Source organism: Gobio gobio, assembly GCF_949357685.1.
Source record: "Gobio gobio genome assembly, chromosome: 13".
NCBI lineage: Eukaryota > Metazoa > Chordata > Actinopteri > Cypriniformes > Gobionidae > Gobio > Gobio gobio.
This window is the reverse complement of record NC_137106.1, coordinates 6067058-6092920: the sequence shown is the minus strand read 5'-3', so window position 1 is coordinate 6092920 and position 25863 is coordinate 6067058. Positions and strand designations below refer to the sequence as shown.

The 25863-nt window shown below is 45.2% G+C and overlaps 1 protein-coding gene across 1 annotated transcript in view; it reads right to left on the bottom strand.

Annotated features, from left to right (window-relative positions):
* Positions 1-25863, bottom strand: part of sntg2 (syntrophin, gamma 2) — a 190551-nt gene that overhangs the window by 20596 nt on the left and 144092 nt on the right. The gene's annotated exons all lie outside the window — the stretch shown is intronic.

Below are 25863 nucleotides of genomic sequence, written 5' to 3'. Positions count from 1 at the left end.
CTCAGTCTGGTCCCGTCTGCTTTGCATTTTCAAATCAGATCCTCAACAGAGGAAACATTTGTAGCTAAACATGCATGAAATGTAACAGTAATATTCGCAGTATTACAGTGAGTGGCTCTTGAAATCAATTAGGCACGAGGAGGAGAGCGGCTTTTCATGGCAGTGACATTTCGATTCTGCAACATCATCAAGCAATCTGTCGAGCCGGAGAAGAAGCATTACAGTTCTCTATGAAACGCAGCTCTAATATGGAAGGAGCGTGGGAATTATTTGCACCAGCCGTGCCAGCATTTCTCCCAGGTCCTTATTATTGTGTGCATTCAACTCTGCCATGCAGAATCACGAGATAGAATCAACCTCTGCATTGATGACCACAAGATGCACTTCTCAAACTTTCCAAACTGTCTTCTGATCCACTCAGATGGCCAAACAACCCAAACTCAAGGTCTTCCTTCATCACGGGACGCATCTGCTGGAACTGAAGAGGCCGTTTACTCACAGATGAAATTCAGCTGCCAGAGAAAGCAAACGTCAGCGAAGCGGATTTGCAGTGCTTACTGTCGCCTCGCATAAGCGTCGGCTGTCACATGTAGAGCACAGACTACACGCCGCTAATTGGAGAGCTTCTCCAGAGGGATCTGAAAAACACATAGTGAGGTCTGTCGAGGATTTCCTTGTCAAGCCGAGCGAAGAGAGAGTCACAACAGCACGGGTGCAAATGCGGCAAATTTCTTCTCTGCAGTCCGTAAGAACACATGCAGGTCAAACACGCGACGCCTCTGCACATAAAACCCTTCCTACACCTCAAATACACGGCCTGACTGACATGTGGTGTTTGCTGATCTAATGAACTGCAACAGATGCATCTCCAAACATTAAAAAACACATTCATATTTGGTTGATTCATGTTTAAGTGATGCTGCACATGTGAACACAAGCCCTTCTCTCTATGCAACTCAATTCCATGCATCGCTGGATTTTGCACACACGCACATTGATGGAAGATGAACTTCAACATACATTAGCATGAATTGTCTCCTTCTACAATCAGTTTTCTATTTCTGGTGAATTACTGTCATGCCGTTTGAAGAGAAGCTTGCAGAGCAATGCAAATAAAGAAGCTATGTGTAAAATGCAGAAACCGACTAGAGGTAGAACGATCGATCTGAAAATATTGGGTTCCCTTTCAATCGGTCATGTTTGACGTACGTCGGACGTACCGATGAATTGGGATCACTTCTGGGAGCCCCTATCAGCTTCGAGCTATATAGAACTGGCCAATGAACAATTGGCGTGCGAGATTTGCATCTCGTGCTCCGCCCGCACTGCGGGTATAAACAGGAAGCGAGAGCGAATGCACGCTGTCATTCACTTCAGAGCCAAACGGCGTTAGAAGACGACTCTCAAATCATATTTGAGTTTACAGCTGCTATCAGCGAGTTACTGAGAAGACCGGAGAACAAGAGAAACGCGTGTTGGAGAGACGGCACATTCCAGCGGGATCGCGCTGACTCATCGGCTGCTCTGTGAAACAGAGAAAAACTGCTGTTTTCACAGCAACAAATTTCTGTTGGTCTGTTGGGCGTTTTTCCTGTTTGAGTACAGGCACGGGCGGCACTAAATCCCGTGCGCTGTCGCGTTTCCCCCTGAGTGCTTCAGCACAGAGCGTTTCCTCACAAAAGAGCTTCACGGGTGACGCTGCATCTTTTTCAAGATGGCATTCCACCCGTGCGTTTCTGGATGTGGTCGTTCCCTGGCGCCTACTGACGGTCACAATCGCTGTCTCACGTGTTTGGGCACACAGCACGCTGAGGCGGCGTTTGTGGATAGTTCATGTTCTCGGAACTAAGATCGAGACTCTCCTACCTTCAGGGAGGCGGAGTCCCCTTACCCATCCCACGATCTAGTGCTACCCCTAACCCGGGTAGACCTACTTCTTTGGATGGCCAGGGTGATCTGAGGATCACGTTTAGGGCAAACCCGCCGAGTGAAACTCCGCAGGCCCCTAATCCCTTAGCTCCGCAGCCGGCAGAGCTCCCGAGAGAACCCGCTTGTCCCTCCCATGGGCGGCCAGTGGTGACTTTCGGAGCTCCAGCAGACGAACAGATGTCGATCGCTGCATCGGAGGGGGAGTTTCAGTCCTCGGAGGATGAAGGGTCAGCTGTACTGCCTCCGTCTGGGAGAGTGGCAACGGCTGCCCCGGACCCCGAGATGACTACTATGCTTGCCCGGGCCGCCGAAAGGGTAGGGCTCGTGTGGAACCCTCCACTGTGTCCCGAACCCTCTAGGTTGGACGATTGGTTCCTCGGGGCGGGTCGCGCTGGTTCTCAGGGTCCCGCCCCGACACCATTCTTCCCGGAGGTGCATGAGGAGCTCACAAGGTCGTGGACGGCACCTTTTTCTGCCAGAAACCGACCGAGTGACTCCTACCTCACTAGGGCTGTAACGATTTGACCAAAAATAAAAACCTCGATTAATTGAACATTTGACCTCGATTACGATTAATGAACGATTATTTTTCTTTCTTTTTTTCTTTTTTTTTTGCCTTCACTGATAAGGTTTGTACTGTAAATATTTTCTACTATTAAAGGTGGAATTCTTTTTTCTAATGAAAAAGTGCATTGTGATTTTAAAATACTTGAAGGAAACGGTTCACTTTCAGCAGTTATTGTCTATGGAGCAGATTTCTGTTTGTTGTACATCAGATACAGATAAATTAACACTGTAGGCCTACATTACATTTATTTGAATGCATTAATGAGAGAGTGATTGTGTGTGTGAATTACTCTTACTGTCTCTATTCATTATGAAGCTGTGGTTTGTACTTACTTCAAAGGTATTAAAATGTATGCCTATAACGGTTGAGTTTCTAAGCTACTTTAGTGACTTTAGTCACAGCTTCTGTCTGAGTGTTCGTTTGTCAAAATATATCAGGCATTAGTTCAACATAATACACATCTGATGGTCGAAACTCGCTTTAATGTTCAAACTGGCAGGGCTTAAACCACATACAAATGACAAGCTTTGTGAGGACGCAGGTGACAGATCTGCCTTCAGGGCGCGCAGGTTTTCAGAGACGCGACACGGCTCGGCTCTGTGTCACTGAAAAAAGCTGAGCACTGAACGGAGAAGTTTTCCGTATTGTTGTTGTTTCATAGTTCACAATCGCTTTAAATGTTGAAACTGGCAAGCCTTTAAACGCATTTACTTGACAAACTTTATGAGCACGAAAGTGAAAGCGGCTTCGGGGCTTGCGCGCGCCGTCTGTGTGTGTGTGTGTGTCAGTGCGTAGGCTATAAGAACAGCAATTAACTGACCTGTATAAACTGTGTAAAACATGCAGCTACTATAGTGATTCTGGGCATCTATAAACACAGATAACTGCTCCTGCATCTGTGTGCCTTCAAACTGCACTTGATGTGACTGACGGGGTGGAGTCACGTGAAAACCGAAGTAACCGACATGGGAAAAATACGTCGGTTAGAGATTCTGAATGTCGGTTTCGGTTATTTTTAAATTAATCGTACAGCCCTACCCCTCACTACCCTCGACGGTGGGCCAGCCAAGGGTTACGTGGGGATCCCGCCAGTGGAGTGCGCCGTCGCAATGTAACTGTGTCTGGCGACCGCCTCTAACTGGCGTGGTGACCCACGTCTCCCGTTCCGAGCCTATAAGTTCTCCTCCAGTCTGACTCAGAAGGCTTACAAGGCTTGCGGACAGGCTGCGTCCGCCTTGCATGGCATGGCGTTGTGTCAGGTCCACCAGGCCCAAGCACTCCTTGACATGCACGAGGGTAGGCCTGACCCAGAGCTCCTCCGGGAGCTCCAGACAGCGACGGACCTCGCCCTTTGGGCGATGAAAGTCACCGCCCATTCCATCGGTCAGGCGGTGTCCATGCTTGTGGTCCAGGAGAGTCATCTCTGGCTAAACCTGGCCGACATGAGGGAGACCGATAAATATCGGTTCCTGGACTCCCCCATTTCGTCGGCTGGGTTGTTCGGCGACGCGGTCGAGAGCTTTGCCCTGCAGTTCTCGCTACTGCCTCCACCCCGCCACCGGTGGCACCGCCTCCGACTGCTCATCGCCGAGGACGTCCACCCGCCGCCGCCTCCGCCCCCGCCAAGGCCCCGCAGCAGCCTAACACCAGCCGACGGCGTGGGGCCGGCCGTGGGAAGGATGTCCAGCCCGCTCAGGCCTCCCTGGGCGGCCCGTCTCAGGGTCGCTTGCGACGACGCTTGCCAGGGTGGCAAGCGTCGTCGCAAGCGACCCTGAGACGGGCCGCCCAGAGATGGAGGAAACTGCTCTTCGGGAGATGGCTGCAGCACCACTCCCTCCCCCGGAGGAGGGCCGGGGGAGAATCTTTTGTTTGAATTCTGTTCAAACAAAACTGTTGAAATCAGCGGCACCCAAAACTTCAATAAAAGAGCAGTTTCCAATATCTCTGGGTGCCAAGAGAGAGCGCTTGGCGGTGGTCGACGCTCCCATGCCTCGCTACCCTCAGATGCCTCTCCCTTCGCCAACAGGGGATGCCGGCTGTCGGCACTCAAGCGGCCTCCCCACACTCGCACGTCCCCTCCGCGGATGCAGGTAAGAGTTGCACAGCACACTCAGATCCCGCTTCGGGCCGCTCCCATGCCGTCCGAGCCGGATCCCTGAGTTCCGCTGCAGGTACGTCTTTGGTGCCGTTGATCCCCCTAGCTCGGAGTCTGGGAGTCTGGGAGCCTGGCTAGCGCTTCCCAGCCCGTCTCGGTGGCTCCTACGTACCATCAGACTCGGCTGTGCGATTCAGTTCACCCGGCGTCCCCCCAAGTTCAGGGGCGTTCACTTCACGACTGTAGTGGAGGCGAACGCCCCCCTGCTCAGGGCGGAGATCGCAGTCCTACTGGCGAAGGACGCGATAGAGCCGGTCCCTCCAGCCGATATGAGGTCCGGGTTCTACAGCCCGTACTTCATTGTACCCAAGAAAGGCAGCGGGTTACAACCGATCTTGGACCTGCGATTCCTGAACCGGTCCCTTCAAAGGCTGCAGTTCAGGATGCTAACGCCGAAGCGCATCTTCAGGTGCATCCGTCCCCAAGATTGGTTTGCAGCGATCGACCTGAAGGACGCGTACTTTCATGTCTCGATTCTCCCTCGACACCGGCCCTTTCTGCGCTTCGCGTTCGAGGGACGGGCATATCAGTACCGCGTCTTGCCCTTCGGCCTGTCCCTGTCGCCCCGCGTCTTTACGAAGGTTGCGGAGGCAGCCATTGCTCCCATGAGAGAGCATGGTGTTCGCATCCTCAACTACCTCAACGACTGGCTGATCCTTGCCCAGTTTACGAGAGCAGTTGTGCGAACACAGGGACAAGGTGCTCAGTCACCTCAGCCAGTTGGGAATTCAGGTCAACTGGGAGAAGAGCAAACTCTGTCCCGCACAGAGGATCTCTTTTCTCGGTATGAAGATAGACTCGGTCGCCATGACAGCGCGCCTCACAGAGGAGTGCGTCCAGTCAGTGTTGAACTGCTTGAATTCATTCAAAGGCAGGACAGCGGCACCACTGAAACATTTTCAGAGGCTCCTGGGGCATATGGCATCCGCAGCCGCAGTAACGCCGTTGGGATTGCTTCATATGAGACCGCTTCAACGCTGGCTACACGGCCGAGTCCCGAGATGGGCGTGGCACAGCGGATCCCTCCACGTCCAAGTGACTCTGAGGTGCCGCCAAACCTTCAGCACCTGGTCGGACCCTTCGTTTCTACGGACGGGAGTTCCCCTAGAACAAGTGTCCAGGCACTCCGTTGTCTCCACGGATGCCTCATCCACGGGCTGGGGTGCCACGTACAACGGGCTTGCAGTTTCGGGTCTGTGGACGGGGCCTCAACTGCAATGGCATATCAATTGCCTCGAGTTGTTAGCAGTTCATCTTGCACTCAGCCGCTTCAAAGTGCCGCTCAGAGGCAAGCACGTTCTGGTCCGTACGGACAACACTGCGGCCGTAGCGTACATCAACAAACAGGGTGGTCTACGCTCCCGTCGCATGTCGCAACTCGCCCGCCATCTCCTCCTTTGGAGTCAGAAGCATCTGAGGTCGCTTCGTGCCATTCACATTCCGGGCATGCTCAATCGTGTAGCCGACGAGCTGTCACGTCAGCCGGTGCTTCCGGGAGAGTGGCGACTCCATCCCCAGGTGGTCCAGCTGATCTGGAGTCGTTTCGGGGCCGCACAGGTAGACCTGTTTGCCTCCCCAGAGACGACCCACTGTCGGTGGTTTTATTCCTTGACCAAGGGTCGGATGCCCTGGCCCACAGCTGGCCCCGGGAAGAACGCAAGTATGCATTTCCCCCAGTGAGCCTTCTTGCACAGACACTGTGCAAAGTAAGGGAGGACGAGGAATTGTTCATTGGCCGGTTCTATATAGCTCGAAGCTGATAGGGGCTCCCAGAAGGGATCCCAATTCGTCTCCGTACGTACGTCTCCGTTCCCTCCTTCAGGGAACGAGGGTTACCATACGTAACCGAGACTTTATTTTTTCTACCCAAATCCTGGGTTGGGGGGTCTTTTGGGTTATTTTTTAATGTTTGGGTAGTTTTTGTGTCACACAGATCCTGGGTCAGTCATAACAACCCAGTGTTTGGGTAGTTTTTGTGTTACCCAGATCCTGGATCAGACGTGACAACCCAGTGTTTGGGTAGTTTTTGTGTTACTCAGATCCTGGATCAGATGTGACAACCCAGTGTTTGGGTAGTTTTTGTGTTACTCAGATCCTGGGTCAGACGTGACAACCCAGTGTTTGGGTAGTTTTTGTGTAACTCAGATCCTGGGTCAAATGTGACAACCCAGTGTTTGGGTAGTTTTTGTGTTACTCAGATCCTGAGTCAGACGTGACAACCCAGTGTTTGGGTAATTTTTGTGTTACTCAGATCCTGGGTCAGACGTAGCAACCCAGTGTTTGGGTAGTTTTTGTGTTACTCAGATCCTGGGTCAGATGTGACAACCCAGTGTTTGGGTAGTTTTTGTGTTACTCAGATGCTGGGTCAGACGTAACAACCCAGTGTTTGGGTAGTTTTGTGTTACTCAGATCCTGGGTCAGACGTAATAACCCAGTGTTTGGGTAGTTTTTGTGTTACTCAGATCCTGGGTCAGACGTAACAACCCAGTGTTTGGATAGTTTTTGTGTTACTCAGATCCTGGGTCAGACGTAACAACCCAGTGTTTGGGTAGTTTTTGTGTTACTCAGATGCTGGGTCAGACGTTACAACCCAGTGTTTGGGTAGTTTTGTGTTACTCAGATCCTGGGTCAGACGTAGCAACCCAGTGTTTGGGTAGTTTTTGTGTTACTCAGATCCTGGGTCAGACGTAACAACCCAGTGTTGGGTAGTTTTTGTGTTACTCAGATCCTGGGTCAGTCGTAACAACCCAGTGTTTGACTAGTTTTGTGTTACTCAGATCCTGGGTCAGACGCAACAACCCAGTGTTTGGCAAATTTTTGTGTGACTCAGATCCTGGGTCAGACGTAACAACCCAGTGTTTGGGTAGTTTTTGTGTTACTCAGATCCTGGGTCAGATGCAACAACCCAGTGTTTGGCAAATTTTTGTGTGACTCAGATCCTGGGTCAGACGTAACAACCCAGTGTTTGGGTAGTTTTGTGTTACTCAGATCCTGGGTCAGACGTAGCAACCCAGTGTTGGGTAGTTTTTGTGTAACTCAGATCCTGGGTCAGACGTAACAACCCAGTGTTTGGGTAGTTTTTGTGTTACTCAGATCCTGGGTCAGACGTATCAACCCAGTGTTGGGTAGTTTTTGTGTTACTCAGATCCTGGGTCAGACGTAACAACCCAGTGTTGGGTAGTTTTTGTGTGACTCAGATCCTGGGTCAGTCGTAACAACCCAGTGTTTGACTAGTTTTGTGTTACTCGGATCCTGGGTCAAACGTAACAACCCAGTTTTTGTGTTACTCAGATCCTGGGTCAGACGTAACAACCCAGTGTTTGGGTAGTTTTTGTGTTACTCAGATCCTGGGTCAGATGTGACAACCCAGTGTTTGGGTAGTTTTTGTGTTACTCAGATGCTGGGTCAGACGTGACAACCCAGTGTTTGGGTAGTTTTGTGTTACTCAGATCCTGGGTCAGAAGTAGCAACCCAGTGTTGGGTAGTTTTTGTGTTACTCAGATCCTGGGTCAGACGTAACAACCCAGTGTTTGGGTAGTTTTTGTGTTACTCAGATCCTGGGTCAGTCGTAACAACCCAGTGTTTGACTAGTTTTGTGTTACTCAGATCCTGGGTCAGACGCAACAACCCAGTGTTTGGCAAATTTTTGTGTGACTCAGATCCTGGGTCAGACGTAACAACCCAGTGATTGGGTAGTTTTGTGTTACTCAGATCCTGGGTCAGGCGTAGCAACCCAGTGTTGGGTAGTTTTTGTGTTACTCAGATCCTGGGTCAGACGTAAAAACTAGGGGTGCACCGATCCGATATTAGGATCGGATATCGGCCGCGATACTGACAAAATAGCTGGATCGGGGATCGGAAAAATGAACAGATCCACAAGCCGATCCAGGTGTTTTTTTTCCGTCGCAGCAGAACCTACGTCATTCGTCAGCTTCACGTGTGTCGCATGCTAGAAGCAACATGGAGCGAGCCAGAGAGTCGGTGTGGAGGAGATATTTCACGCTTGCCACGCCAACTAGTTCGTCGGCTGTTTGCAATGTCTGCAAAGTAACTTAAATGTTTCGAGGGGAGGTGGTATTACTGCAAAGTCAGGGTCTTTCCTGCATTGAACATTTTTTGACGAGTTATTGTATGTGGAATAGATGCTGCGCTTGTGACTGAGAGAGACCGACCAGAGAGCTCCTCCCCCGCGCGCGCTCTCTGGGTCTTCAAAATAATCAGCGTTAGCTCTCTCATATTTCACATATTAATCCAATTCCAAATCTAAAGGTCGGAAGACCGAAACCATGTTGCACGTGACACATTCGGACAATTTGTCCTTGAATTACCGCTGGGTGTGCATTGCGCTCAAAAAATGTTGACTCTTCTCTGACCAGCTGACATAAAGCATACTTTCAATAAACGGGAGACAAATCATATTCAGTTATGAAGTGTTTTCTGTGTGTTGACATCTTTCGCGATGTTCTAACAGACGGGATTCGCACACAACGCGTCTGCTAATGTCCGATTCGCGACCTAATGACTCCTTTGAACCGAATCATTTTAACGACTGGTTAGAACAACTGATCTGTCCAACACTGAACTCATGAACTCAGTTTATTAATTTACTCAGAACGCATCTGAAATGAGAACACAAGTGTGCTTACCCAATTAAGCAAGAGTGGGTAGTAAGAATTATTTTTAATTATCAACAGTATTTCAGCTTATTTTTGTTGACAATGTGTAGTAAAATAAATAGGCCTAGCCTACAATCATTTAGACAGGAGTGAGGTGAAACCAGAACAAAGTTGTTATTAGCTAGCTGATCATTTTTATTAAATTGCATATGGCAGAAAATTAAGACTATTTGTTAATTTGTAATGCTACTTTTTAATATTGATATGATTATATACCAAAACAATTATCTGTAGTGTAAAAAATGTTTGGTAACTGTCAGATTACTATTGTATGTTTGACCAATACACTGTTTTTTGTTTCCACTGCTACATTTTATTTATTTAAAGAAGTTTGATTACATTCTATTTTAGATTTGAATGCACAATTGTTTTTTAAATAAATAAGAATTCAACACTTTACATACATCTGTTATTTTGTCTTAGTTATGTTTAGTTAGTAAAGTCTGGTGCCTTTAGTCTCTTCAAGGAAGGTATAAGGTGGAAGATATACAGTTTATTATTAATTCAACAATAGTATCGGATCGGTATCGGGTATCGACAGATACACAAAGCCCAGGCATCGGGATCGGTATCGGGACTGAAAAAGTCGGATCGGTGCACCCCTAGTAAAAACCCAGTGTTTGGGTAGTTTTTGTGTTACTCAGATCCTGGGTCAGACGTATCAACCCAGTGTTGGGTAGTTTTTGTGTTACTCAGATCCTGGGTCAGTTGTAACAACCCAGTGTTTGACTAGTTTTGTGTTACTCAGATCCTGGGTCAGACGTAATAACCCAGTGTTTGGGTAGTTTTTGTGTTACTCAGATCCTGGGTCAGATGTGACAACCCAGTGTTTGGGTAGTTTTTGTGTTACTCAGATGCTGGGTCAGACGTGACAACCCAGTGTTTGGGTAGTTTTGTGTTACTCAGATCCTGGGTCAGAAGTAGCAACCCAGTGTTGGGTAGTTTTTGTGTTACTCAGATCCTGGGTCAGACGTAACAACCCAGTGTTTGGGTAGTTTTTGTGTTACTCAGATCCTGGGTCAGACGTAACAACCCAGTGTTGGGTAGTTTTTGTGTTACTCAGATCCTGGGTCAGTCGTAACAACCCAGTGTTTGACTAGTTTTGTGTTACTCAGATCCTGGGTCAGACGCAACAACCCAGTGTTTGGCAAATTTTTGTGTGACTCAGATCCTGGGTCAGACGTAACAACCCGGTGTTTGGGTAGTTTTTGTGTTACTCAGATCCTGGGTCAGATGCAACAACCCAGTGTTTGGCAAATTTTTGTGTGACTCAGATCCTGGGTCAGACGTAACAACCCAGTGTTTGGGTAGTTTTGTGTTACTCAGATCCTGGGTCAGACGTAGCAACCCAGTGTTGGGTAGTTTTTGTGTAACTCAGATCCTGGGTCAGACGTAACAACCCAGTGTTTGGGTAGTTTTTGTGTTACTCAGATCCTGGGTCAGACGTATCAACCCAGTGTTGGGTAGTTTTTGTGTTACTCAGATCCTGGGTCAGACGTAACAACCCAGTGTTGGGTAGTTTTTGTGTTACTCAGATCCTGGGTCAGTCGTAACAACCCAGTGTTTGACTAGTTTTGTGTTACTCGGATCCTGGGTCAAACGTAACAACCCAGTTTTTGTGTGACTCAGATCCTGGGTCAGACGTAACAACCCAGTGTTTGGGTAGTTTTTGTGTTACTCAGATCCTGGGTCAGATGTGACAACCCAGTGTTTGGGTAGTTTTTGTGTTACTCAGATGCTGGGTCAGACGTGACAACCCAGTGTTTGGGTAGTTTTGTGTTACTCAGATCCTGGGTCAGAAGTAGCAACCCAGTGTTGGGTAGTTTTTGTGTTACTCAGATCCTGGGTCAGACGTAACAACCCAGTGTTTGGGTAGTTTTTGTGTTACTCAGATCCTGGGTCAGTCGTAACAACCCAGTGTTTGACTAGTTTTGTGTTACTCAGATCCTGGGTCAGACGCAACAACCCAGTGTTTGGCAAATTTTTGTGTGACTCAGATCCTGGGTCAGACGTAACAACCCAGTGATTGGGTAGTTTTGTGTTACTCAGATCCTGGGTCAGGCGTAGCAACCCAGTGTTGGGTAGTTTTTGTGTTACTCAGATCCTGGGTCAGACGTAAAAACCCAGTGTTTGGGTAGTTTTTGTGTTACTCAGATCCTGGGTCAGACGTGACAACCCAGTGTTGGGTAGTTTTTGTGTTACTCAGATCCTGGGTCAGTTGTAACAACCCAGTGTTTGACTAGTTTTGTGTTACTCAGATCCTGGGTCAGACGTAATAACCCAGTGTTTGGGTAGTTTTTGTGTTACTCAGATCCTGGGTCAGATGTGACAACCCAGTGTTTGGGTAGTTTTTGTGTTACTCAGATGCTGGGTCAGACGTGACAACCCAGTGTTTGGGTAGTTTTGTGTTACTCAGATCCTGGGTCAGAAGTAGCAACCCAGTGTTGGGTAGTTTTTGTGTTACTCAGATCCTGGGTCAGACGTAACAACCCAGTGTTTGGGTAGTTTTTGTGTTACTCAGATCCTGGGTCAGACGTAACAACCCAGTGTTGGGTAGTTTTTGTGTTACTCAGATCCTGGGTCAGTCGTAACAACCCAGTGTTTGACTAGTTTTGTGTTACTCAGATCCTGGGTCAGACGCAACAACCCAGTGTTTGGCAAATTTTTGTGTGACTCAGATCCTGGGTCAGACGTAACAACCCAGTGTTTGGGTAGTTTTTGTGTTACTCAGATCCTGGGTCAGACGCTGCAACCCAGTGTTTGGCAAATTTTTGTGTGACTCAGATCCTGGGTCAGACGTAACAACCCAGTGATTGGGTAGTTTTGTGTTACTCAGATCCTGGGTCAGGCGTAGCAACCCAGTGTTGGGTATTTTTTGTGTTACTCAGATCCTGGGTCGGACGTAAAAACCCAGTGTTTGGGTAGTTTTTGTGTTACTCAGATCCTGGATCAGACGTATCAACCCAGTGTTGGGTAGTTTTTGTGTTACTCAGATCCTGGGTCAGACGTAACAACCCAGTGTTGGGTAGTTTTTGTGTTACTCAGATCCTGGGTCAGTCGTAACAACCCAGTGTTTGACTAGTTTTGTGTTACTCGGATCCTGGGTCAAACGTAACAACCCAGGTTTTGTGTGACTCAGATCCTGGGTCAGACGTAACAACCCAGTGTTTGGGTAGTTTTTGTGTTACTCAGATCCTGGGTCAGATGTGACAACCCAGTGTTTGGGTAGTTTTTGTGTTACTCAGATGCTGGGTCAGACGTGACAACCCAGTGTTTGGGTAGTTTTGTGTTACTCAGATCCTGGGTCAGAAGTAGCAACCCAGTGTTGGGTAGTTTTTGTGTTACTCAGATCCTGGGTCAGACGTAACAACCCAGTGTTTGGGTAGTTTTTGTGTTACTCAGATCCTGGGTCAGTCGTAACAACCCAGTGTTTGACTAGTTTTGTGTTACTCAGATCCTGGGTCAGACGCAACAACCCAGTGTTTGGCAAATTTTTGTGTGACTCAGATCCTGGGTCAGACGTAACAACCCAGTGATTGGGTAGTTTTGTGTTACTCAGATCCTGGGTCAGGCGTAGCAACCCAGTGTTGGGTAGTTTTTGTGTTACTCAGATCCTGGGTCAGACGTAAAAACCCAGTGTTTGGGTAGTTTTTGTGTTACTCAGATCCTGGGTCAGACGTGACAACCCAGTGTTGGGTAGTTTTTGTGTTACTCAGATCCTGGGTCAGTTGTAACAACCCAGTGTTTGACTAGTTTTGTGTTACTCAGATCCTGGGTCAGACGTAATAACCCAGTGTTTGGGTAGTTTTTGTGTTACTCAGATCCTGGGTCAGATGTGACAACCCAGTGTTTGGGTAGTTTTTGTGTTACTCAGATGCTGGGTCAGACGTGACAACCCAGTGTTTGGGTAGTTTTGTGTTACTCAGATCCTGGGTCAGAAGTAGCAACCCAGTGTTGGGTAGTTTTTGTGTTACTCAGATCCTGGGTCAGACGTAACAACCCAGTGTTTGGGTAGTTTTTGTGTTACTCAGATCCTGGGTCAGACGTAACAACCCAGTGTTGGGTAGTTTTTGTGTTACTCAGATCCTGGGTCAGTCGTAACAACCCAGTGTTTGACTAGTTTTGTGTTACTCAGATCCTGGGTCAGACGCAACAACCCAGTGTTTGGCAAATTTTTGTGTGACTCAGATCCTGGGTCAGACGTAACAACCCAGTGTTTGGGTAGTTTTTGTGTTACTCAGATCCTGGGTCAGACGCTGCAACCCAGTGTTTGGCAAATTTTTGTGTGACTCAGATCCTGGGTCAGACGTAACAACCCAGTGATTGGGTAGTTTTGTGTTACTCAGATCCTGGGTCAGGCGTAGCAACCCAGTGTTGGGTATTTTTTGTGTTACTCAGATCCTGGGTCGGACGTAAAAACCCAGTGTTTGGGTAGTTTTTGTGTTACTCAGATCCTGGATCAGACGTATCAACCCAGTGTTGGGTAGTTTTTGTGTTACTCAGATCCTGGGTCAGTTGTAACAACCCAGTGTTTGACTAGTTTTGTGTTACTCAGATCCTGGGTCAGACGCAACAACCCAGTGTTTGGCAAATTTTTGTGTGACTCAGATCCTGGGTCAGACGTAACAACCCAGTGTTGGGCAGTTTTTGTGTGACTCAGATCCTGGGTCAGTCGTAACAACCCAGTGTTTGACTAGTTTTGTGTTACTCAGATCCTGGGTCAAACGTAACAACCCAGTTTTTGTGTTACTCAGATCCTGGGTCAGTCGTAACAACCCAGTGTTTGGCTAGTATTTGTGTTACTCAGGTCCTGGGTCAGACGTAACAACCCAGTGTTGGGTAGTTTTTGTGTTACTCAGATGCTGGGTCAGACGTAACAACCCAGTGTTTGGGTAGTTTTGTGTTACTCAGATCCTGGGTCAGACGTAGCAACCCAGTGTTGGGTAGTTTTTGTGTTACTCAGATCCTGGGTCAAACGTAACAACCCAGTTTTTGTGTTACTCAGATCCTGGGTCAGTCGTAACAACCCAGTGTTTGGCTAGTATTTGTGTTACTCAGATCCTGGGTCAGACGTAACAACCCAGTGTTTGGGTATTTTTTGTGTTACTCAGATCCTGGGTCAGACGTAACAACCCAGTGTTTGGGTAGTTTTTGTGTTAATCAGATCCTGGGTCAGACGTAACAACCCAGTGTTTGGCTAGTTTTTGTGTTACTCAGATCCTGGGTCAGACGTAACAACCCAGTGTTTGGGAAGTTTTTGTGTTAATCAGATCCTGGGTCAGACGTAACAACCCAGTGTTTGGTTAGTTTTTGTGTTACCCAGATCCTGGGTCAGACGTAACAACCCAGTGTTTGTTTAGTTTTTGTGTTACTCAGATCCTGGGTCAGTCGTAACAACCCAGTGTTTGGGTAGTTTTTGTGTTTCCCAGATCCTGGGTCAGACGTAACAACCCAGTGTTTGGGTAGTTTTTGTGTTACTCAGATCCTGGGTCAGTCGTAACAACCCAGTGTTTGGGTAGTTTTTGTGATACTCAGATCCTGGGTCAGACGTAACAACCCAGTGTTTGGGTAGTTTTTGTGTTACCCAGATCCTGGGTCAGACGTAACAACCCAGTGTTTGGGTAGTTTTTGTGATACTCAGATCCTGGGTCAGACGTAACAACCCAGTGTTTGGTTAGTTTTTGTGTTACTCAGATCCTGGGTCAGTCGTAACAACCCAGTGTTTGGGTAGTTTTTGTGATACTCAGATCCTGGGTCAGACGTAACAACCCAGTGTTTGGTTAGTTTTTGTGTTACTCAGATCCTGGGTCAGACGTAATAACCCAGTGTTTGGGTAGTTTTTGTGTTACCCAGATCCTGGGTCAGACGTAACAACCCAGTGTTTGGTTAGTTTTTGTGTTACTCAGATCCTGGGTCAGACGTAATAACCCAGTGTTTGGGTAGTTTTTGTGTTACTCAGATCCTGGGTCAGTCGTAACAACCCAGTATTTGGGTAGTTTTTGTGTTACTCAGATCCTGGGTCAGACGTAATAACCCAGTGTTTGGGTAGTTTTTGTGTTACGCAGATCCTGGGTCAGACGTAATAACCCAGTGTTTGGGTAGTTTTTGTGTTACTCAGATCCTGGGTCAGACGTAACAACCCAGTGTTTGGGTTGTTTTTGTGTTACCAAGATCCTTGGTCAGACGTGACAACCCAGTGTTTGGGTAGATTTTGTGTAACCCAGATCCTGGGTCAGACGTAACATACATTTTTTTACATATAGGCCATTTAAAGTCATATGGCTACCCAAATAACAACCATTGTTATTTTGTGTAAAATTACCAGTGCTATTTTATTTAGCATTGACATACTATTATAGTTTTTAAATAATTTTACATTTTCTATATTTGAAATGTATTGGCCATGTGCACCTACATAACTGCATTAAATAATGTGAATTCAGGTTGATTGGGACACTCAATGGCAAAAACTCTCCCAATCGACCAGAATTCACCCCTGTTTCTGGTCTAAGACAATGAGGAGCTATTGGACTTCAATGCACGATCACAGGAGAACAGGCTGCACTGCATCAGAATAACTGTTCTTCACACAAAACCTTTCTTAAACCTACTAAAAAAAGCCACCTCTGATTGTAAATAGAAGCATGTTAAGCCTTCGCAACCGATGCATGTCTACAACATCTGGACACACAAAGGCCCATTGATTTTTATGGGATGCTGTTTTAGTTTATACTACATCATGATAATGCGAACACTCTGTAAGTGCATGGACACAAACATTGCTGTGTTTTGGACAAATGCAACAATGCATGCATTACAGACTGCATTAAACACAATGCAAGTAAATTGCTGTTAAGGGCGCTATAATTCTCAGTAGCATAAACTGCCTTCTATCTTCAGTTTGTGTGTGTTTGCAATGCATCGGCCAACTGTGTCTATTTTTATACACTTGTGTAAAGAATGTTTATGGCCCAAGACGATGAGACAAACTCTAGCTGTCTGGAGAACAAACCTCTAATTGAAATTCCCTGTCACCCATAGTGAAATCCCAAAGGACAGCGTCTCATATCAGCAGATATTTGTTCATTCTTGATGTGAAAAAGCACGTGCCACACTAGAAGCCCAGCATTCAGCCCGTCTCAAACATCCCAGAAAAGCGTTTTTTAAGTGGCTTTGAAGGCTGATGTGCACCAAAGCCCATGGGGCGTTAATACTGCTCTTTAAACCGCTCATCCATCTCTCAGTGCCGTCAATCACATCATCCTTAATGAGAACTGGACAATCAAGGCCTAATTGATCAAGGACAATAACATGAGCGGTGAGATGCGGAACACAAACCGCTGGATCTGCAACTATCGTTCATGAACTACTGAAAGTCACTTCATCCTGCAGTAATTAGTCATGTTTCATTTAGAAAAGCAACACTAGTGTCAGAGATCTCAACAAACAATGACTTTTTGGGTGCAAATCTCAATATAATAACTAGTTGCTTATCATCATGCATATTACTAGGATATTGGCTGTTTATGAGCACTTATAAAGCACATATTAATGCATGATCATATTCTACATCCCTTAATCTACTCAACACCTAAACTTAACAACTACCTTACGATTAATAAGCAGTAATTAGGAGTTTATTAAGGCAAAAGCCATAGTTAATAGTGAATATGTGTTCGCCCAACTAAAGTGTGACCATATGCTAGGGCTGTTAATTTTCAATTATTTATTTATTTCAGTTTAGCGTGCTAAAAATATTTAACGCAATTAACGCAGCATCAGTTTTTTTCCCATCATCCTCTGGCTGCGCTACAGTATGATCACGCTATCATTCATTTGAGTGCTATTAAACCATTCAAGCACGATAAGACGAAAAAAATAACTCAAATCTGTACTGGCCCGGCTCTCTGTGAACAAACACCTGAAACGTGCGCACAGAAAGCAGCTTCAGACAGCGCTCTAATGTCGCATTGAGTTGACGGACAAAAACACACAAAATTTTCAAATTCCTGTTTTGTCGAGTATCCTCGTGAGCACAGTCTTAAATGAGCGAAAAAGTGTTAAATGAACGTAAAGAGTTGTGAAAAACTGTGTGTCAGATCCATGTCAGCTCTTAAAGTGACAGTAGCCTAATAAACCCGCTGCTTTCTGTCATTAAGGGGTCATAACACACACAGTTTCTGCTTAAGTATTGAGTACCTCGTATTGCATCCTTCACATCTCAGAAGAGTCTTTACTTTTATCATATTTATAAAAGACAGATACGCTGTACCGATTCTTTCAGAAAACAGCTGAGCTCGTGGAGGCTTGTGTAACGGAGGCCAGCTAGTAGTCGCTGGGCAAGTAAACCTCACTCCTCTGATCTCAAGAGACGCTCTAGCGACTGACGCTAGGAGTTGCAGCCTACACTGAAAAAAATAATTCGTTGAATTTACTAAAAAAAATTATCGTAAGTGGTCGCAATCAATTTATTTGATCTCAATTGAAACAAAAACACATGCAATTCCCATAAAACCAAAAAAAAAAAATAATAATCAAAAAATACATTTAAATTATTTAAACGAGCACAAATTAACTATGCTTAATTTAATCGGGCCATAATCATTTTTTTCAGTGTATAGCCGGCCTCCGTTGCCTATAGGCGGCCTACTAGCTGGCCTCCGTTACACTCTTCCCCCTAAACCGTACTCCCATCCGGGTCACGGCACCAATGTAACCCCTCCTGTACGAACCTCCCGCTCCAAGCGGGACTCAAACCCGGATCTGCCGTAGCATCTGACTCTCATGCTGGTGGATCCGGGTTTGAGTCCCGCTTGGAGCGAAGGGTTACATTGGTGCCGTGACCCGGATGGGAGTGAGGTTTAGGGCGTGAGTGTAACGGAGGCCAGCTAGTATTCGCTGTGCGAGTCAACCTCACTCCTCTGATCTCAAGAGACGCTCTATTGACTGATGCTAGGGGTTGCAGCCTTTAGCCTCCCTGTTAGAGTGTCTGACTCTCATGCCGGCGGATCCGGGTTCGAGTCCCGCTTGGACTCGCGGGTTGAACAGGAGGGGTTACATTGGTGCCGGGACCTGGATGAGAGTGAGGTTTAGGGGGTGAGTGTAACGGAGACCGGCTAGTAGTCGCTGTGCAAGTAAACCTCACTCCTCTGATCTCAAGAGATGCTCTAGCAACTGACGCTAAGGGTTGTAGCCTTTAGCCTCCTTATTAGAGCGTCCGACTCTCATGCCGGCGGATCCGGGTTCGAGTCCCACTTGGAGTGAGGGGTTACATTGGTGCCGTGACCCGGATGGGAGTGAGGTCTAGGGGGGTGAGTGTAACGGAGTCCAGCTAGTAGCGCTGTGCGAGTAAACCTCACTCCTCTGATCTCAAGAAATGGTCTAGCGACTGATGCTAGGGTTGCAGCCTTTAGTCTCCTTGTTAAAGCGTCTGACTCTCATTCTGGCAGATCCGGGTTCGAGTCCCGCTTGGAGTGGGCGGGTCGAACAGGAGGGGTTACATTGGTGCCGTGACCCGGATGGGAGTAAGGTTTAGGGCGTGAGTGTAACGGAGGCCAGCTAGTAGTTGCTGTGCGAGTTAACCTCACTCCTCTGATCTCAAGAGATGCTCTAGCGACTGACGCTAGGGGTTTCAGCCTTTAGCCTCCTTGTTAGAGCGTCTGACTCATGCCGGCGGACCCGGGTTCGAGTCCCGCTTAGAACAGGAACTGTTCATTGGTGCCGTGACCCGGATGGGAGTGAGATCTCCTCTGATCTCAAGACACGCACTAGCAATGTCTGACTCTCATGCCGGTGGACCCGGGTTCGAGTCCCGCTTGGAGCGAGCGTGTTGAAAAGGAGGGGTTACACGTGCAGTGGGCGGAGCTAAAGAGACACGAGCACACACACACACACACTACATCATGGCATTATCCCTGGATAACTTTAAATTCACTATATATTGGTGTTGTTCACATTATATGCACTTACGCGCCAACAAAACACACACATTTAATGCAGTTTCACTCACCGCCTCCAGTTTCCACTCATGACCGGGAAAAAACACACACACACACACACTTGCAGAACACCGGAAAAACAAACTGCATCCACTGTTCCCTTAATGCTGGATTATTTGGGAAGCTGAACAAGGTGATCTTTCCCTCACAAGCAGAAACACACTTCTTTAGTTTCATCCTGGCTACAACTGTTTTGACCGTGAATTACAAGAAAGTAGGACAATCTCCTTTAACATGCTCTGAAAGAGCACTACGGTCTTCAGTCATTTCAAAAGTGGATATTTTCAGTGGATTTTGGTTAAGATCTTGCCTTAGGAGCAACTGTCCATTCATTTAAACACGACCGCAACTTACTGAACCCAAAGAAGTTGTGATCCTGAACTCCCGCTGACTTCCCCACATGAATGCGCCATATAAAATGATTATAAAATCTTTCACGCTGCCTCATAAAACTGTCACACTGCTGTCCAACAGTACGTGCTGCTCACAACAGGAAGAGCTCAGGGGGGGTTTGAGCTGGTCGCGGAGCGTTCTGGATGGACAGAGGCAGATAATCAGCGCAGTATTTCCAGCGTTACAGACTGAAGGTCCTCTGCAAAGACACGCGGATGAATCGGGGAGCTTTGCATGTTGCCCTTTCTGTATCTCAGCGCTGCAGTGATTGAAATCATTTCTGACAGCTTCGTTCCTTTGTATTATTTATAAATGTCTGGTTAAGGGTACAAAATAATACAGCTCGGGCTCAGGGCTGCTTTCTGACCCTCTTCTTTTCGGCAAGCGGGGGGAAATGCACCAAGTGTTTTGCTTCCAAATCCTTGAATAGACATGTGCTACAAAAGGTTTTGACGGATTTAATGGAAAATGTTTCAAATGACCTTAACAAGTCAAATCACAGTGCTAGATTCATGTCCTCTCCTAAGTATTAGCTAAAAAAATACATAAAATTCTTATTTCGTAATAACCTTTTAATTCAAATCAATGCAACAACTTATGAGTTATGAATATTTCATGAATAAGACTACTTCTGTGCAATTTGCTGAAATATAGTCAACATGAAATGTATTCGCAGTTCTTAATGAAACGGTCAATCAATCAAAGAAAGAAAGAAATGTGAGGCGGAGTCTGAACCAATCGTTCACGTTCTGAAGGTGCTGATACAATCTCTCCACAGGAAAAAGTAATATCTTGATTTAACTAGTTATGTGGTGGGAGGAAATGTCATAAATTACACATTTAAACATAAAGACCCACAGAAGGCATGCACAATATATTCCCAGTGCAGATGATTTATTGTGGCTCAAACAGTAAGACATCAAGGTCATGAGTTGGATTCTCAGGGAATGCATGAACCGAATATGTGCAATGCAATGGATAAAAGCATCTGCCAAATGCATACCTGTGAATGTCAACGATTAAAGTCATGACATTTTGGCACATATAGATATTCAACACAGAAATATGTTGCTTGTGTGAGCAAGAGGCTTGTTGTCATTCCCACATGCTAAATTACTAGGTTGAAGAACGCTGACTTCCTGTTAGTACACACTTGTTTACTATTTATAGCATTTGAAGAATCAGCCCTCCCAATATAACTGCAAAGTAAGGCTGCATAATACTGAATATTGAAATAAATGCAATATGGCTTAGCGCGATTTTCACATCACGAAGACTGTGATTTAATTATTTGAAATATATGCGCTGTGGGTTTCAGTGTGAAGCAAAACACAGTGTTCATTTACACGCAGTTCAATCTGAAACCTGCGGCACATCTTTATTTGCCAGAAAACCAGCAAAATAAAAGCTAAAAATACTAAAACTTGCAACTTGCCAAGGCAACATTTCTCATTTAATTTTATTTTAACTTGATAGTTTAACTTTTAGTTTAAATTTTGGTAGATACCGATTATTCTTTATATTTGAAGGCCGATAACCGATATATCGGCCGATGAATCTAAATCCAAATTTTGATTAATTTTTGAGAGCCTGATTACAAAAACAAAAGCCTTACCATTAAAATTAATGTGCAAAATACACAATTATGATGAATTATAATGTTATGTAGCCGATATGACCGCCTTGTGCTGACTCTGAACTGTATTTTCATTTTTTTAAGTGATTCCAATCATATTTAAAGCAATCCACACCCATCATGGTGAACAGTGCACATCTGAAGTGTCTCAGCTGAAGGAAATAATAAATTATTTTTCGACTTTAATATATCTGATACATTTTCTTAATCAGGATAATATTAAACATGATAATTTTTCAGCCGATACCGATATGGTGGCCGATATATTGTGCATCCCTATTGAAAACTAAAACCGAAATAAATATTAAAAAATCAAAAGATTTGATCTAAAAAACTAATTACAAAATTACTAAAATGAAAATGGAAAATATAAAAATCATAACTGAAATTTGAAATATTAATAAAAACTATAATAGTATCTGAGTGAAACTAAAATATCACTGGCTCGATGGTTTAATGTTTCAGAAATTTGAAGAAATGACAGAAAGTAAGATAAATATTAGCATTGTAATTTTCAGCTGTATTATAAAATATAATTATATTTATGAATATTATTTTTAATTTTACAACAGTATTATTACAATATTATACAATATATAAAATTAATCGTGATTAAACGCATCCAAAATAAACGTTTGTGTTTACATAATAAATGTGTGTGTACTGTGTATAATTATTATGAATATATATAAATACATACACACATGCATGTATATATTTAAGAAATATTTGCATCTATATACTGTATATATATATATCTTATTGTATATATACTTTTTAAATAAAAATTAATAATAATAAACTATAAAATCAAAAAATAAACAAACTTTTATTTTGGATGCGATTAATCACGATTAATTTTTCCCCAGCACTTATTCATTTGCAATATATATTACAACAAGCGTATTTTGTTTATACATTTTATTTATCAACAATAAACAATTGTTATTATTTTATAGCCATATAGAATTGGTCAAAATGTTTTACTCTGTTCACTTTATGGTATGTGAACATACAATTTTGAGAATCATCAACATTTTTCAAGTTTTTCCCAAATTGTTCAGGCCTAAAAGGATGTTACTCAAATAAAAGTCTTTTAGACATTTTTTTTTAGCTTTCAACTACTTTTAATGTCTATACAAATGCAATCCCCAACTCAAATCACCCCGCTTACTCTAGAATTCAATTCACCAGCTGTAATTTTGGGGTGCATTTCATCTGAAAGTGAGCGACTCGCTCTATACGAGCACTTGAAGCGAGCGACGCTCACAAAGAAACACATCACAGACGTCTCATTCATGTGCCTTTCAAGGACACGCTAATGCCACTCGAAATAATCGGCCTTAGAATTAAGATCAAAACGGACACATGTAGTAAATTTCGCTGTCAGAACTCGGCGGCATGTCATGACGGGCCTTTTTAAAGGCCTTTTTGTGGCCTTTACTCCCTCAATTAGCCTCGAATAAAATGTTAGCGCTGTGTTAGATGAGGATTTTGATGCCTGGCATGGAATATGATATGCAGTTTATCCAGAGAGCCACTAATCTGCTCCACTAAGCCAAAGTTTGAGCGAATCAGCGCTGATTAAACACTGCAGAGAGACCAACACGCCGCTGGCAGAGCACTAAACCGGCATAATGCTCATGAGCCATAAATAAACATCCCGTAGTAATGCACACTTGCGTGCTGGAGATTCGTTCGAGGGTCATTCGGATACCGCCGTAAAGCGGCGCTCTGCGTTTGACCCCGGGTGGTGTTTAAGACGACTTAAATTTGAGCAACGCAAGTCTCCGGAGCGGCTGAGACTTAAATCCCCTTCATCCCATGAACTTATGTTAGCATATACTTCATAATAGCCGCCCTGCAGGAGCTCAAGGCGACACCAGAGATGCGCTAGACCTTTGTATAGTCGAGGTAATTTAACGGCTCAATGAGGAGAGGTCTCACAGAAAAGAGTCTTCAGAGGAATTTAATTAAAGCAGTAATAACATTTGAAACGCACAAATCAGACACAGACGTGCTCCTGATCTCGCATGCATTGCCCTGCATTGCTGACAGATGCAGGAATCAACGGTTCACCCGTCATATACCGCTTGCTTTCTGTGTTTAATCTCTTGAAGAGGTATTTTAAAGCCATAATGCTGATCGACAGGATATATATTTTAAATTAAAAGACGTATTCTTGTTACCGCAACGCAAAAAAAGTGTTTGCATTGCTTCGTTCGTATTTCTGTAATGCATTAATGAAAATCCTCCCGTCTGGACAATTCAATACTGCAAATACTGCTATTTGATATCGTGCCTGAACAGAATCATGAAATGCATTGATCTTTTGACATATGAGATGTCTTGCAGGATCTGTGAGGTCACACGGGCAAATATACACAGATCAGGCATAACATTATGACCTTATATTGTGTTGGTCCCCCTTTTGCTGCAAAAACAGCCCTGACCTGTCGAGGCATGGACTCCACTAGAAGGTGTGCTGTGGTATCTGGCACCAAGATGTTAGCAGCAGATCCTTTAAGTCCTGTAAGTTGCGAGGTGGGGCCTCCGTGGATTGGACTTGTTTGTTCAGCACATCCCACAGATGCTCGATTGGATTGAGATCTGGGGAATTTGGAGGCCGAGTCAACGCCTCAAACTCGTTGTTGTGCTCCTCAAACCATTCCTGAAGCATTTGTGCTTTGTGGCGGCGCATTATCTCCTGAAAGAGCCACAGCCACCAGGGAATACCGTGAAAGGCTGGACATGGTCTCAACAATGCTTAGGTAGGTGGGACGTGTCAAAGTAACATCCACATGATGGAGGACCCAAGGTTTCCCAGCAGAACATTGCCCAAAGCATCACTGCCTCCGCCGCCACGCCTTCTTCCCATAGTGCACCTGGTGCCATGTGTTCCCCAGGTAAGCCACACACACGCACCCGTCCATCCACGTGATGTAAAAGAAAATGTGATTCATCAGACCAGGCCGCCTTCTTCCATTGCTCTGTGGTCCAGTTCTGATGCTCACGTGCAACTGTTGGCTCTTTCGGTGGTGGACAGGGGTCAGCGGCTACACCGCCCCATACACAACAAACTGCTAATTTTACTCATTCCCGCAAATTTTGTGCTCACACCCAAAGTACACACACAAAAAGCCTCCCTCAAGTTCTTTTTCGGTGCTTATTGCGCTTAAACAGTCAAATAGCCACTAAATAAAGTCAAAATGCCGGTCTTGGCAAGTTTTCACGAAAACACAGTCAGTTCTGTTATAAGTGAACGTAAACAGTTGAGAAAGAAAACGCATGTGTAACAGTATAATGGACCTGTGCATCAGGTCTTATGGTGCGTTCACACCGGACGCGAATGACGTGATTTGCGCGAGTGATTTAAATGTTAAGTCAATGCAGAGACACGAAATGGCATTCTGCGGCGCGATTCGCGCGAATGATGCGAATTGAGCATTTTGATCGTGCAAATTGCGCAAATCACTCAAGTTGAAAAATCGGAACTTTGGCGGATATTCGCGCCGCGTTAACCAATCAGGAGCTTGCTCTAGTAGTGACAACAATGATGAGAAAATCTGGTTTATATTAATCATATATTAATATCTGGTTCAGACAATATGATTATCACTGTGATAACATTAAATGACATGAAACACAACCCAGTCTCTTTTTGTTAAATGCAAGTTTATGTTTGATCAATAATACAAAAGTATAAGTAAAAGGTATAAGAAGCTATACATGAAATAAAGCAAACAATTCAGTCAAACATTCAAAGTCAGTGCTAGTCGGCTACAACGGTAACGTAAAGTTAAATAGCCTAAAAATAAAAAGGTAATGAAACTTTACTATGCCCTCAGCCTAAACGATTTGCCAGGGAACAAATTATAGATCCATGAGACCAAAGATCGGCCGTTACATCAACACAAGACGAATTATAGTTCTAGACGCCACAGAGCCAGCGGCAGACGGCAGAAGGACTGGCTGAGGAAAGGCTGCTCTCGCCGGGGTTAATGAGCGCTGCTGATCCACTGGAGCTTACAACTCCAAAAACACCAGATCACATGTTCAAATAGGCGCTCTTTTTATAAATAAACCACACATTTGAGCTTTAAACAACTACATTATTGCCTGAAAAAGTCTTAAAACTACGTTTTGTCACACATTAACAGTAGATTTTTAACAAAAAAGACCCATGTCACAGCCCATGTCAGCCATTTTTTCAACGAGACGAGCCGCTGGCAGAAGCCCCGCCCATGACGCGAATTCGCGTCTGTTGTGCAGTGAATGTCACGAGCGAATGAAGCGAGTAAACTCAAAATGTTCAAGCGTCCAACTTTACGTGAATAGCACAATTTATTTGCGTCATTCGCGTCCGGTGTGAACGCCACATTAAAGTGACAGCAGCCTAATATTCCTGCTGACAAATTATGAGATATGAGTTTTTCTCCATGGTTATGATGTCAAAATTGTGGCCAGTTAAACCACCAGCCACAGGAAAACCACAGTGACTGCTGAGC